This window comes from Protobothrops mucrosquamatus, unplaced genomic scaffold (assembly GCF_001527695.2).
Source record: "Protobothrops mucrosquamatus isolate PMUCROS unplaced genomic scaffold, P.Mucros_1.0 scaffold85, whole genome shotgun sequence".
NCBI classification, from domain to species: domain Eukaryota; kingdom Metazoa; phylum Chordata; class Lepidosauria; order Squamata; family Viperidae; genus Protobothrops; species Protobothrops mucrosquamatus.
In genome coordinates this window covers 799,067-815,054 of record NW_015386462.1, presented here as the reverse complement: position 1 = coordinate 815,054, position 15,988 = coordinate 799,067, and positions in this window count along the sequence as shown.

The window sequence follows — 15,988 nt, the reverse complement described above, 5'->3', positions numbered from 1 at the left end:
GGAGGCAGGCGAGAGTGTGAAGTAAGGGAGTTGGTTGGGGTTTCTAGCCTCGGATTTTAATAATAAAGAGGAAGGGAGGGGGGTGGTTTTTGAATCCTGAAACCTGAAGAAGAATCCTAGAGAAGAAGCACCAGGAGGAGAGAGACTGGTGGTGCCAACTGTTGCTGCCAACTGTTGTTGTGGACTTTGGAGGCATCTGGACTGTGGCCATCGCTGCTGGCATAGGTGCTGGGACATTGCGGGGGGAGTTGCCCTGGGGGATGAGCCATCGCCATAACATACTGGCCATCGTTGTTATTATTACCATCTGGTGCCGGGGTTTACCCTTCCCCCCCATTTCATCGGATTCTGAACGATTGCTCAGGGGCCTGTTACTCCTGCCGCTAAAGCAACCCTGAGCTGTTATATACATCTTCAGAGTATCAACCACTGTGACTGGTTAAGTTCGTGCCTGAAAGTCCTGCTTCAACAAGAAGAGCCTGCCACCCATTAATGCTGCGAGAGTTCCGGTTGTAAGACATCTCATCGATCTCTAAAGAACATTGCTGCAAGGCTGGACAAGGGGGGACGTGGCCGGGAGGGCCTGGGCATTGGCGGCCTCTGAGGAGGTAGCGCTACAGTAGTATAACCTCCAGTCCAGCAGTCCAAATCCTCCACTTTCTTTTGCTTCTTGTAGCATTTTCACTCTAATTCTAGCATTTTTTCCTTGCCAGATAAATTTCAATATTGTTGTATTCAGTTCATCAAAAAAGGCTTTTCCCAGCCTTACAGGAATCGTTTGAAATAAAAAGAGTATTTTTGGTAAGATACTCATTTTCACTATTGCTATTGTTGAAAGAAAAGTCTTCATCATTGTTGTGTTTTCGGCTCGTTGGCAATTGACGAAGACACATGGTGAAAGCAACAAGCTCTTTATTTCTCTCTCCTACAACCAAGCGAACAGCAAAAGGCACACAGGCCTTTTATAGGGCAAGAAACCCGGACAGTGTGAACCAATAGGAATTGGCCATTTTCACGCCTTGCGCATGCGCACAAGTCTGGCGCCACCCTGTCTGGTCCCGGGCAGCTTTTGGTTTGTCCAGGACCATTTGCAACAATTCTGAGCCTGCTTTCAGCTCTTGCAGGCTCAGGACACAACAATCATGATTCATCCATGCCAGGGATAAACAACATGGTGACTGCTTTAGAAAGAAGGTTGCAGTTTATTGAAGAGCCAGACAGAAAAATGGTTCTGGCAGGAAACAGGAGAGAAAAAGGATTGAGCACATGTGGGTAGTAGGTTTTTATACCCTCTCGAGCCTTTTGTTCGAAGTAGTTTCCTGTTCCTGTTTCAGGCTTTGTATTTCCTGTGTCATGTATTCTGACCTGAGTCTGGGTGTGCCTTTCTGGTATTCTTGTTGGTGGTGGGTTAATCCTATTATGTCCCAAGGGTTATATCCTGCTTCCCTGGTGCAGGGGCTAATGACTCCTAGAGTTTGGGTGGGGTATGCAGATTTTAGGTGTCTTTGTCTTCCTAAGCTTCTATCTCCAACTTTCCTGATGGTTTACATCTGCATTTGTATAGAGCTGGCTTCTGCTTGGGACAGAGAGACTTGGGGGCAGGGTTGGTTTCTGCTTTTAAAATCCTTTTAAGGAAATATATTTTTCTGCCCTTTTAATATTTCCTTCTCTGGGCGGCTGACTTCCCACACTATTCTCCCCAACATTGAAAGTTGAAAGTTTTTCCACTTTTCCAAATCCAATTTTATTTGTTTTAACAGTCTTGCATAGTTATCTTCTTTTATCGTTACACATCTTGCTGTGAGATAAATTCCCAAATATTTAACTTTTTTAACTATTTGAAGATTTGTTTTTTTTTTGTTAGTTGATTTTTCTGTTTTTCTGTTAGATTCTTTGTTAACACTTTAGTCTTTTCTCTGTTTATTGTCAACCCTGCCACTTCTCCAAATTTTTCTATTTTCTCCAGAAGTTTAGTGCTTATTTCCAATGGATATTCCAATATGAAAACCAAATCACCTGCAAATGCTTGTAGTTTATATTTTTCATCTTTTATCTCCAGTCCTTTAATTTCTATATCTTGTCTAATGTTTATATTCAGTACTTCCAATGTTAATATAAATAGTAATGGAGATAGTGGGCATCCCTGTCTTGAGTCCTTTTTAAAATTGAAGTTTTCTGTAAGATCTCCATTTACAATTATTTTGGCTGTTCGTTTACAATAAATTGTTTTGATTACATTTATAAAGTTTTTTCCAAAGCCCATTTCTGCAAATTGCTGGAACATAAATGGCCAGTTTATATTGTCAAACGCTTTCTGTGCATCAAGGAATATTAAAGCCATCTGTTTCCCTGAATGAATTTTGTAGTACTCTAACACATCAAGAATCATTCTTAAATTATTTTTTATCTGTCTTTTAGGTAGGAAACCATTTTGGTCTGTATGTATAAATTCGATCAAAAATTTCTTTAGTCTTCCTGCCATAATTGAGGCGAAGATATTTGCTTTTCTGTTTGTTTGAAGGACTTACTATATTGTACAAGCACAGCCAACACAAATATATAACATAAAGATATAATTAGATAATTAGGCATTGTGCTGCACTTGCAGTCCAATTGTGTCACAGAAGGCTAATTTAACTGAAATCATTTTCTTAAAAAATAAAAATCAATGTTTGCATGTTTGAGATTTTTAAGAGGCATTGACAGAATAGTCACGTGCAATCCTTCTCATTATCAGCTAGCCCACTGGTTTTGCAATGCATGTGGTTTAATATGGCCATAAAGAATGAATTAGCCATTTTAGTGCAGCAATGCAGTGGCTCTCATGTGGTCTTGATACAGATGCTTTCATCGGCTGCTGCTGGAAATAATGAGCCATGAGAAATAATTTGTCCTAGAAAGAGAAGGATTCCCACCATCTAGAGAAGGAATTGCAGATTGTTCTCTTTCTGCTCTAATACTATATGTATTGCCATGATAGATTCAAGAAATGATTTAAAACAAAAGAAATTCAATAATTAGTTTAGATTCATTATTTAATATTATCTGGACAATTGCTGTTTGGAGTACAAAACTGGAAGCTAACCACATAAGGAAAAGTTGGGTATTACCCACAAAACATGTAGACCGTTTTTAGAAGATGACTCTACATACAAAGGTATAAATAAAAATAAGTAGCTGGCAGAATGCTGAGAGAGTTTCTGCAGCTAAGAGTTCTGTAAATAACGGTGCTGAGCTGGAGCATATCATTCTTCTCGTTCACAAAAAGTAAGTGGCAACTGATACAAGCATGGGAACCTTCCACAGCACAGCTGGCTGTTCAGGAAGGTAAATCCTGCCCCGGGATTTTGGAATGTTTCTTCTCCTTTAAATATTTCTCAGCTAAGCAGAATGCAACAGCATTAGAGTGTCATTCATATTCTGAATGAAAAGTGGGCTGGATTAGCCAAGAGTCATCTTGTACCATTTAGGCAGCCTGCTGCAATGGTGGATTCTCTGCTATGTTGCCAATCTTTCATTTTCTGCTGCTTGCATCTTTGTTTCATTCCTGCCAGCTCAAGAACAGATCTTTCTAAATTTTAGAATTCAGTACACCATCTGTGGAACTGATTGTGTATTGGCGATGCACTTCTTTATCATGTTTGCTATATTTGGAATGTACAAATACTTGGCCGAGCATACAATGATCATTGTTATTAGGTTTTTTTTCATTTTGTTAAAATGTATGATGAAGTTCTCTAGACAACATCCCCCTGATAAAGCCAAGATTAGAGGACAAAATATATTTAAAAAAAACAGAGGGAGGAAATATATTTAGAAAGGGATATTTAGAGAAAAATATTCAGAATTGCATTTTAATATGAATATTCCTGTGGATTAAATTATGTATTCAGTCCAGAAACCAATTGGGACAAACTGTCAGGCCCAAATACAGAAATGAAACAGTGAGATCCAACCAAGTTCAATCCTTTATTTGCTTATGCCTAATGGACAGAATCTTCCCAAATTAAAGTCATAACCTTCTAACCTACGAGGTATATCCTGAGAGATTCTAAGGAATGGTAACCTGAACCTCTTTCAACCTCTCTCCTCCAGCTCCGGACTGCCCAATTTCTTAATCCAGGTCTCTTCCTGAGAATGCTCTGAGTTGGCAAAATACTCCCCCTCTGTTGCTCATCACCTCAACTAATGAATGAACATAAGAACTGGCCCATATCTATTTGACTGATCCCAGACAGAAGGTAACTTCCTAAACTTCTTCATGCTGTTTTTGCCTGCAGTGCACTGATTTTTTTAATCAATCCAGGATATGATAAAAAAATAAAATGTGGTTACTAATTATAAAGGAAAGCAAGCTTCAGATTAGCTCAGCTGTTGTATATCATTAATATGTACAAGCGAGGAAAAATGTTGTCAAAAAAAGAAAACAAATCTTGGATTCCTTAGTGGAAATCTCTTCCTTGAATTCAAATGAGAAAATGAAGAAAGATTTTACAAACAACTTTAAACACAACTTTACACAAGGTTAACCATAAGAATGATAATATTGCTACATTGCAGTACATATAGTTCAGTAGTGCAGGAAAACTACAGTCAACAACAGACTAGAGACAGAAAAATAGCACCAGGCAGATGGATTGAAGAGTGTTCTTACCTTCAAGTGAACTTCACATCACAACTGCAGAATTCAACAATGTTCATGACAAACTGATAATATCAGAATAATGAAGTGCATGTAATTATCACTCAAATGTTGTGATTAAATACTTTCATCACAATATCTAATGCTAGTAGAGGAGTTGTGACATTGCATGAGGATGTCATTGCATATGTGATGTCATTTGCCTCCCATTGTCCCCCTCCCCTCCTTGGATACCTACCCTAGCATAAATGAAAAGCTAATATAGATTTGATGTAAGGAGAGAGGGACAGAAAGCTTTAAAAACATGAAGCAGAAAATACATAGGATGAGAAAAGAGAAGATATATATTTTATAATGAATAACATTTTGCTACTTCCAGAAGGTAGCATTCAGTGCCAGAAATTTAGATATACCAGTTGTTAAAATATTCTTGGAACTCCTAAAATCTAAAATCAAGTTTCAGAAGATTAAAGGTAATTTTGTCCCTTCTAGGAGGATGGTTCAGAAACCTGTTTCCTATTATGAAATTCAATTTAGCTTATGTGTACTAGAATGTATTATGATATTTATGTGAAATATTAATTTTAATAGCAGACATATTTTGACATACTAGTAAATCAAACATCTATTTATTATTATGGTTGGTTGCACAGTCAGCCAGGTACTTAGACTGGATTTGGCATTTTTATTTACCTAGCAAGTCCTTCTCAAAGATCTGGAATAGGTAGACACTATTTTTATATACAAAAACATGTGAAATCATAGCTGTCAGTTTTTCAGCTTGTGTTGCCCTTCATATGCATCAAGTATGAACCAAGAACACAAGAATGTCATAATGTATCAGTATAGTATATATGCAGATTGAAGCCACTGGGACCACCAGGGTTGCTTTATGCCATAATCTTTCATCTTCAATTTTTAGATCTTCATACTGTCAAGCCCTGAGGGCTCGACATTCATGGGAGGGGAGGAAAGGGCGACAGAGAAAGCACACCCCGCAGCTCTAATGTGGCTATGCCGCTGGACAGCCAGGCCCCGCACCAACGCCGGCAAGGATGCCACTGGACAGCCGGACGGCTTTGCAGCTCGGGCCCAGCGATGCCAGCGATGGACGAGAAGCCTCGCGGCTCGGAACCGGGGCTGCTGAGCAGCACACCGCCGAACGGCTGGATGGCCTCGTGGCTTGGTCCCAGTGATGCCGGCAATGGACGAGGAAGCCTCGCAGCAAGGCCACCGATCAACTGGCACGCAAGGATTGATGTGGTGCCCGAGGGGGGAGGGGGCCTACCTGCGCTGCAGAGGGTTCCGACGCTCTTCTGCAAAGCACAGAGCCAGCCCCAACCAGCTGTGACTGGGCGGTAGGCCAGGAGAGAGAGAGAGGCCACTGAGATGCGGCTTTCAAAGACAGGCACCAGATGTTGACCTGCTGTGTGTGTGGGGGGGGGGTGGAGCTGCAGATAGGGATCGTATGTAAAGCGCTGGGAGCAAATCACTCCCAGCACTGACTTTGTTTGTGGAATAAATCAGTTTAATTTAATTAATTTAATTTAATACATTGACTTATATGCCGCCCTTCTCCCCACGGGACTCAGGGCGGCTCACAGCATATTAAAACAACATAGCACATTTCCCCAATAAAAGCCAATTAAAACCAAATATTTGTAGCTGTGTCTCTTATTAAAAATCATTAAAAATTATCCCTATTTAAAATTCACCCTAGGTCAGTNGTTCCAGAGGGTGGGGGCACCCACAGAGAAGGCCCTCCCCCTGGGGGTCGCCAGCCGACATTGCTTGGCCGACGGCACCCTGAGGAGGCCCGCTCTGTGGGAGCGTACCGGTCTGTGGGAGGGAGTCTGTGGCAGAAGGCGGTCTCGGAGTTGTTGGACCGTTCCTGTTTGCCAGTCATCTTGACATCCTTCTGCATCTGAGGGAACCAGGGACTGGTAAGGACGCTTGTATCCATCTCAGTGGGCAATGGTGGTGGCGATAATGGTGGGATTGAAGGGCGAAGCAAGAGAATGGGCGGCGGACCTCTACAGCGACCATGCCAGGGAACTGGCCGATGCCGGTCTGTTCCTGGAGGGCGTCTCCCAGGTCCAGCGGGCTGAGGCAGAGATACTGGCACTAAAGCAGCGAGGCCGGTCTGTGGCAGAGTCCATTCATGAATTCTGGTGGGTGGCCAGTAGACTGTGGTCCTGGCCAGAACGTCTACTGGTACACCATTTTTGAGCAGGCTTGGACCAAGATCTGCACCAGGTGTGTGTTTTTTGTGGTGTCCCGAGCCGACTCCAGGACTGGTTCCGTGTAGTGGTGGACTTGGATGCAGGCCTGCAGGAGTTCTGCCCAAAGGGCGAGGTCCCATCGGTACCACGTAGGGTCATAGAGAAGCTGAGGGATGAAGGACAGAGAGCCCAGGCTTCGGGCTTGGGTTCCTCTGGGCCCAATCTCCGGGTGTCATTCAGGTGTTTCCGGTGCAACCAGCCAGGGCATCGGGCAGCGGAGTGTCCAGTCCCCGTTCCACGGGGAAACCTATCGGCCTCTGGGAAGGTCAGTCCCACATCCAAGAAGGGCCCAGAGAAGCTGAGGGCAGCGCATCAGATGGAAGGGACCACTCCTCAATGGACAGCCCTGGAGGAGGAGGAGGCAATGGCAGTCACCAGATACCAGTTGGTGGCATATGATAGTGAGGATGAGCCATCAGAGAACCCTATGGTGAGTGAGCCAATACGACCATTTGTCATCTCTATTGTACTGACGAGTCCACAGACAGGCCATCGGGGGGAATACAGGGCCCTGATTGATTCCGGTTGCACCTGTTGCCTGATCAGTAAGGGCATGGTGGCTGAGGCAGGGATCAGGGTGAGGCAGCTGGCCAACACAATCCGGTTTGAGCAAGTGGATGGGTCCTCCTGTGGGGGGCTCCAGCTACCCTCATAGCAGAGCCCATCAGGCTAGAGATGGGGGCCCATTGGGAGGTCCTCCACTTCATCATGGTCTCCTCCATGATCATGGCCGTTATCCTAGGACTGGCATGGCTGGACAAGTGGGGTCCAACGATTTGGTGGGAAGGTGGGTACCAAAAACTACAGATTGGGATTGGTCCCCGGCCACCAGACCAGGAACTGGTAAAAGGGGGCAGAGAAGGGAGTAGGAAGGCAAAGCCATGCCAAGAGAGCACAAGGAGAGAAACCCCCTTCCCGGCGGTGTATGCCGACCTCGCTGAGGTGTTCAGCGAGTGGGAGTGTGACGTCCTACCTCCCCACTGGCCAACCGACTGTGCAATCGACATCGTGCCAGGCACCAAACTGCCCAAACCCCGGATGTACGCGATGACGCCCAGGGAGATGGAGGAGCTGCATTGGTATATTGACCGGAATCTAGCAAGGGGCTTCATCCAGCCGGCCCGATCGCAGATCACAGTTCCAGTACTGTTTAAGGAAAAGAATGACGTCACCCTGCGCTTGTATGTAGACTTCCGTGGCATCAACGGGGTTTGTGTGGAAAACATGTACCCTCTACCACTAATGAAAAACCTGTTGGCCCATTTGGTGAAGGGTAAGGTGTTCACCAAGATGGACCTACGGGAGGCATATTACAGGGTCCGTATCAAGCAAGGGGATGAGTGGAAGACGGCGTTCAACTGCCCGCTTGGTAGCTATCAGTTCCAGGTGATGCCGTTCGGCCTACAGGGGGCCCCTACGGTATTTATGCAGCTCATCAACGAGGTGTTGCATGAACACCTTTACTGTGGGGTGCTCATATATTTAGACATCTTAATCTACACCTCCAACATGGAGGAACACATCCATCTGGTGCAACAGGTGCTGGAGAAACTGTTGAAGGCAAACCTGTTTGTGAAGCTCTCCAAGTGCGACTTCCACCAAACATGGCTGGACTATCTGGGATACTGGATATCGGGGGCAGGAGTGGAAATGGACCCGAATAAGGTCAAGGCTGTACTGGAGTGGCAGATGCCTTGGACCCGCCGTCAGTTATAGAGTTTCTTGGAATTTGCCAACTTCTATCTGCAGTTCATCCCCTTGTTTGCTGCGGTGGCCTTACCCCTGACAGACCTTCTCCGCACATGACAGACTGTGACCAAACCATGCCCAGGTCAACCACTGGCATGGACTATGGCATGTCAGAAGGCCTTTGAGGACCTAAAGGCCCTGTTTGCGAGGAAACCGGTTTTGCTTCACCCAAACCCTGACCTGCCGTTTGTAGTACAGGCTGATGCCAGTGATGTCACGGTAGGAGTGGTGTTGCTCCAAAAGAACAGCCAGGGGATGTTACAGCCCTGTACTTACACGTCACGTAAGCTGACGGATACTGAGAGGGCATGGGCTATATGGGAGAAGGAGGCGTTTTCCATATGATGGGCGCTGTCAACATGGCAACACCTGCTAGAGGGAGCAAAGGAACCGTTCGAGGTCTGGACGGAACATAAAAACCTTGAGGCGTTGCAGATACTGAGGCGCCTGTCCCCTAAACATGTATGGTGGGCGCAATATTTCCAATGCTTCCATTTCCATTTGAAGTATGTACCAGGGGGAAAAACCTTTCTAGTCGACACCTTGTCAAGAATGCCCCAATACAACAGTAAGCGGGAGGAGGTGGTATAGGCCATCATGCCCCCCTACCAGCAAGCAGCAGCGCAAGCAGTGACATGCAACCCAGTAATTGACCTGGTCCAGGAGCTGCACAAGGCAGTCCAGGACGACTCCTGGCTACAGGATCATCAAGACCTACTGACAAGGATGGGCTGGCATGGAAAGGTGACAAACTATATGCCCCACAGGCTCTAAGACAGGGGGTGTTGCAACGGTGCCATGACGTAAAACAGGTGGGCCGTTTTGGGTTTCTGAAGACCCTGCATTTGGTAAGGTGGCAGTTCTGGTGGCCGCAGATGAAAGCAGACATGGAGGCCTACGTACGGGGATGCCATGTCTGTGCCACCACAAAGCCCCGTACAGGGAAGCCTTGGGGTTGTTACAAACATTGGCAGATCCAAACCAACCCTGGGAGGACATTGCAATGGACTTTATTGTGGAGTTGCCAGAGAGTCGTGGCTGTACTGTAATTTTGACCATAATAGACCTCTTTTCCAAGCAGGCCCACTTTGTCCCATGTCAGGGGTTGCCATCCACTCGAAAACTGGCCAAACTGTTTATCACGCAGTTGTATTGCCTGCATGAGGTGCCCCGATGAATCATCTCGGAATGGGGGGTGCAGTTCACGGCCCCTTTCTGGCATGAGTTTATCCGGTTTATTGGGTTGTCCCAAGGATTCAGCTTGGCGTATCACCCCAGCACCAAGGGGGCAGCGGAATGAGTAAATGTGATGGTGGAGTGCTACCTACAGAGCTACATTTTGTACCAACAGATGGACTGAGTTGACCTCCTGCCATTTGCAGCAGTGGCATACAATAACACAGTCCACAGCAGCACCTGTTTTGCCTCCTTCTGGGTTGTGCACAGTCTGGACTTCGTCCCCATCTCTGAGAATAAACAAGAGGACCCCTCGCCCTGTCAATCTCGGGATTGGATAACACATATTGGGGGTATGTGGGGTAACATGAAGAAGGCCTTAGTAAAAGCCGAGGAGCCCACAAAAGTGCAGGCCAATAAGAAAATGAGACCCCAAAAGCCTTTTCGGGTGGGGTACCTGGTGTACCTATCGACAAAGTACCTACGCCTGAGGGTACCCTGTAAGAAGCTAGGTCCCAAATACCTAGGACTGTTCCGGGTCACACAGGTTATCAATCCAGTGGCCATACAGTTACAGCTACCTAGGGTCCTGGGAAAGATACACTGTATCTTCCACTGTAGTCTGTTGAAGCCGATAGGGGGTCCCTCCTGTAGGCCCATGAAAGGAGTGCCAGAGCCTCTCAGGGGGACCATTACAAGATACAGGAGATCCTGGACTCTTGGGTCCGATGGGAACGGCTAGAGTACCTCATGCGGTGGATGGGGTACCCTATTATGGAGGCGTCCTGGATGGGGGAGGTGGATATCCATGCCCCCCCGATTGTTGCACAAGTTCCATCGACAATGCCCCGGCAAGCCAGGTGGGGGGTTGGCTGAACCATCTGCTACAGTGGGTGAATGCTTACGTGTTTCTCGCCTTTCAGGTGGAGCCCTGGTAGAGGGAGTCGCCTGTCAAGCTCCGAGGGCTCGATATTCATGGGAGGGAGGGGAAAGGGTGACAGAGAAAGCACACCCCACAGCTCCAATGTGGCTATGCCGCCAGACAGCCAGGCCCCGCACCAACACTGGCAAGGACGCCACCGAACGGCCGGGTGGCTTTGCAGCTCAGTCTCAGCGATGCCGGCAACAGACAAGGAAGCCTCACAGCAAGGCCACCGATCAGCTGGCACGCAAGGATTGATGTGCTGCCCGAGGGTAGAGGGGGCCTACCTGCACTGTAGAGGGTTCCGACGCTCCTCTGCAAAGCACGGAGCCAGCCCCAACCAGCTGTGACCAGGCGGCAGGCCAGGAGAGAGAGAGAGGCCCCTACGGTGCGGCTTTCAAAGACAGGCATCAGATTTGGCCTGTGTGGGGGTGGAGCTGCAGATAGGGATTGTATGTAAAGTGCTGGAAGCAAATCACTCCTAGCACTGACTTTGTTTGTGGAATAAATCACTTGTTGGATCCTTCCTGTTTGTCGGTCACCTTGTCATCCTTCTTCTGTGTCTGAGGGAACCAGAGACTGGTAAGGACGCTGACACATACTTTATGGTTTCTTCAGTTCTTTGTCTTCTATTATTTCCTGGTATTGTCACATAAATTAATCCACACTTTCTTCTTTTTAACCACAGTTAAATCTGGTCTGTTATGAGCCAAGATTTTATCAGTTGTATTCAGAATCCCACAATATTTTAATCTACTTGTTTTCAACTACTTTTTCAATTCCATGTTCCCACCAATTTTTTATTACTGGCAGAGGATATTTTTTTTAGATGTTCCAGTGAATCATTTTGGTGACTGTGTTATGACATTGTTTATAATCAGTTGTGATCTTGCATAAGCTAAGTATACAATCTACTGTTTCTTTTGCTTCTTTGCACAATGTGCATTTTGAATCACTTGACAATTTTTCAATTCTGGCATTGATTCCATTAATCGGGATACCTTGCTCTTGAGCAGTCAAAATCAAGCCTTCAGTTTCTTTTTTAAATGTTCCAGTTGTAAGCCATTGCCAGATTTTATCTTTAACCACTTTCATTTTGATTTTTTTTGTAAAAATGGATCATACAATGCTTTTACATGCCAGCATTCTGTTTTTGTTTTTATTATATTATTTTGATATTTACGTTTTTGTTTCCTGTATATTAAGTTCCAATTTTTAAATTGCATCAATGCTTGTACTTGGTTGTCTTTTATAGAATCAGTCAGTGCATGCTTTTCTTCCTTGACAGTTTGACCTGAAGTAAACCTCTGCTTCCATTTCTACAGGACAGATATAATTTATCAATATCACTACAGGGATGTGATGCATAGTGAGTAGTCATTAGCTTTCTTGTTTTTCAGTCCAAACACTCTAGTACAGCTTGTGTTCAGTTAATAATTCCAGCAGTATATCATACATTAAAAAAAACCTTTGTGTGCAGAGAAGATGTCCAGTTCTGAGCCATCCCCTCATCTAAGAGCCAAGTAAAGGCATACAGTAGATTGCATTTGAACATAGGGATTTCTAATTATATATTGATGAACAAAGGTGAAGACTCCCATTTGAATGTATTCCCTTAACCTGGAAAGATTAGGAATTGATCCTGCAAAGACAAAATTTGAGAAGTATATCTTCCATGTATCTTTTCTACTTAGGCCAAATAAGCATCTGCATAGGACTGTTGATTTTCCAAATTTAAATAAGTTCATATTCCTGTAGAAAAATTGCAGTATTATTAAAATATGCTAGAGATCTCTAAGGGTAGTTATCATACCTCAACAAAATAATTCTTTGGAGAAATCATAATAATTAAACATTTACTCCATATATTTTAGAGCAAGAAGGCTCATAAGAGATAAATCATAAGTTGGTGCTTGTTCACTCCAGGAGCCAAGCTAACAATTAATTGGCAGTATGTTAATAATTAATCTTCTGTTACTAATAATTCTGTCAGTCAAGCAATTCATCTTAAATACTCAGCTACATAATTTACAATAATACTAAGTATTACGTGAGAAAATGAAAAATTAGGAGTGCCCAATTGTGCAATAGCTAAATATCTAATATTTATTTGCAGGTCAGCAATATTATATAAATGACATACATGGATTTATATACAGTAATTAGAAGTGGTCAGACAATGGGTCTGCAAAAAAAGAATAAGCAAGTATTAATCCCTACTTTGAACTATGATTATATTATTATACCTATACCATTATTATAGCCATATATACCTATTTTCATTACACACACACACACACATCTACTTGCATACATGCATCCCAAGACAAGCACTTGTACACAAACAGAAAAAGAGGAAAGAATATTAAAACAAAAAAACCTTCTAAAAGTGTAACAAGAACACTGTTCACTCTCTCATTTATATTTTTCTGTCCTTATGTGTTCTAAGAATGTCTGTACACTGCTGCAACTGTTCTTATCCTTTTCATCTCTTTTTTCCAGCATCTTATCAACTCCTCTGATGATGACTTTCTCAATTTTCCCCATCATACTGTATATCTATTTTGTTATTTGATTTAAATTCAAAAAATGCTTATGAACTGATTTCTGAAACTGAACTCATCTGTTACCATGTGGGAAAGAAAATTAGACAAGATGTCAGAAAAAGAGATAAAAGAATATGCAATAATAGATAAAAGAAGAGATCAGAAAGAAAAATAATGGGTGAATCTATCCACTTCTGGATTTGGCCCACCAAATCTTTCCATCACTTGCACACACAATGTGGTCATCAAAAGATTAATCCAATGGGAATGTGATCTTGACAGAAAAAAACAATTACCTAGCAGGGGTAGGCAACCTTGGCTCTTTTATGACTCGTGGATTTCAACTCCCAGAATTCCTGAGCCAACATGGCTCAGCTTGGAAACTCTCCATTTCTCCTCAGCATGGCTGGCTCAGGAATTCTGGGAGTTGAAGTCCACGAGTCATAAAAGAGCCAAGGTTGCCTACCCCTGACCTAGCCTATCATAGGTAGTTGACTTTTGCTTATAAGCTCCTCAGTGGAGGAATGACTCATCTTAGCCGATAAAGTACTACAAACGCTAATGTTGTAATATAATTCATATTTTCACATGTTTATTTAAATAAATATCCTGATTCTTGTTTATTGAAACTGACTGAGGCATCCTTTCTTCTATTTATAGACATGATATTTCCCTGTTGTATAAATTATAGTCTTTTGTCTCTTTACAAATCCATCTAGCTGAGCTATGCAGTTATTGACTGGGTGAACATTGTTGCATGACATTCTGTTAATTAATGGTCTATGAAACTGCCCACACTTTAAACAACAACTTTCCCCTGTCTTCATCTGTAGCTATTTTGAAATTTTTAAAAGAGAGTTTTATTTTTTACACTTTTTTCAGGCTACTTTTAAGGCTTGCATGACAGGCAGTCATGAATTCAGCTTGTGAAAGTTCTCCTGTTACTATATTTCCATGCTGGGAACAGATAGATTTTTATACTTCTATTGGGTATGCAGATGTTAAAAATAGAGAATCTGTGCCAGAAAAGTGGGCAAGAGGCAGAGATTCTTTTACCATGTTTATTTTTGCACCGCAGACACTTGTCCAATTTAGGTACAGAAAAAATGAATTGAATTCCTAGCCAGTGACCCAGTAAAGTGATTCTAGTGGAAGGGACCAGTCTTAATTCTCTTTCCTCTTGGAATTCCCATGCCACCCCTCTTCATGCTCACAAAGGTTTGCCTTACTGGAGTTTTTCAGGAAGAAAAGGGACTTGCAGGGCAGAATATAAATTAGAAATATTACCTCCTGTCCCTTTCTGCCCAAACTGGCAGGACTCTGCAAATGTCCTTTTGGACCCCACCTATATGAGAAAGTTCTATAACATTGTCGGGGGTTTTTTTTCATCTATATTTAGCAAGCACTTTAGGTGATCTTTATTAGTTATCCACTGAAACTGTAATGTGTAAAACTAATGGAAAATTACATTTTTGTATCTATCCACTATCTAGCACACCTCTTAATCTACTTTAAATAGATGCAATAGGAGATAAACCACTATCAGTATATGTTTTTCTCTCAAGCTCTTACAAGTTATCACATAGGGATTCTATTGTATTTATAAGATTTTTAAAAATAATAATTAATTTTACTTATTCTTCAAGGGAGAAAACATAATTGTAAAAGTTATTTTCTTTTTAATCTTTTCTGGCTTAAAATTAGTAGCCCATTACCTGAACTTCCATTGTCTTGAAATCATCTTTTGTTTTATAATCTAAGGTTCAATTTTACTAATTCTCAAGTAAAGTTTATTCCATTACTACAGCAGCACAATAAAGTGAGCCATAATTATTCTGTTCCTAAGCTTCACACAAAATCATTTTTAGATCTATAGTCTGATTCTCTATAAATTTTTTCAAAAATTTACTTTCAATCATTATCTTATTAAATTGTCCAGTAAAATATACTGCCTCAGTGCAGAATTTAATATATCACTATCAGCCAAACCGGTAACCTCCAAATATGTTGGACTACAATTCCCACTATATTCCTCCCAGCACGGCCAACAGTTATGTTGTCTAGGGGAATACACAAATCGTAGTTCAATAGATCTGGAGGATGTGGAAGAAACCTCCATTAAATCATGCAAACTACCAATTTCAATCCATGGATTCAATGTGCAAATGAAATTCTTATTTAGGTACAGTTCAGTTTCTTAGAAGTAAACATTATTATTTTTTTTTATTAAAAGTTTTATAAAGATTACAGTATAAACCCCCATACCCACCCCAAAACCCCACCCTCCCCCTCCCCCACTTCCCAGAGCTGAACACAGAGTTACAAATATAATAATCAAAATCTATCTAACATTAACCAACTATTAAAATAACCAAGTCCATAATGCGCTTTAACTCCCCTTTAAAACAAATTTAAACAAATTAAAGTTAAACACAATAATAAACATATTCATAACCTAAATATTAAACAATGCCATACTAATATTAAAAATAATAATATCATATAATTAAAACTAACAAAAATTCCATTAAAATAAACTATTAATAATAACAATACTCTAGAGTTTACTCATAACCCAAATGAAACTTTTTAGTCCCATATTTATTCTGAATATAATCTATCCATCTTCTCCAGACCGAGATGTATCTTTCTTGTGATTGATCCTTCAAAT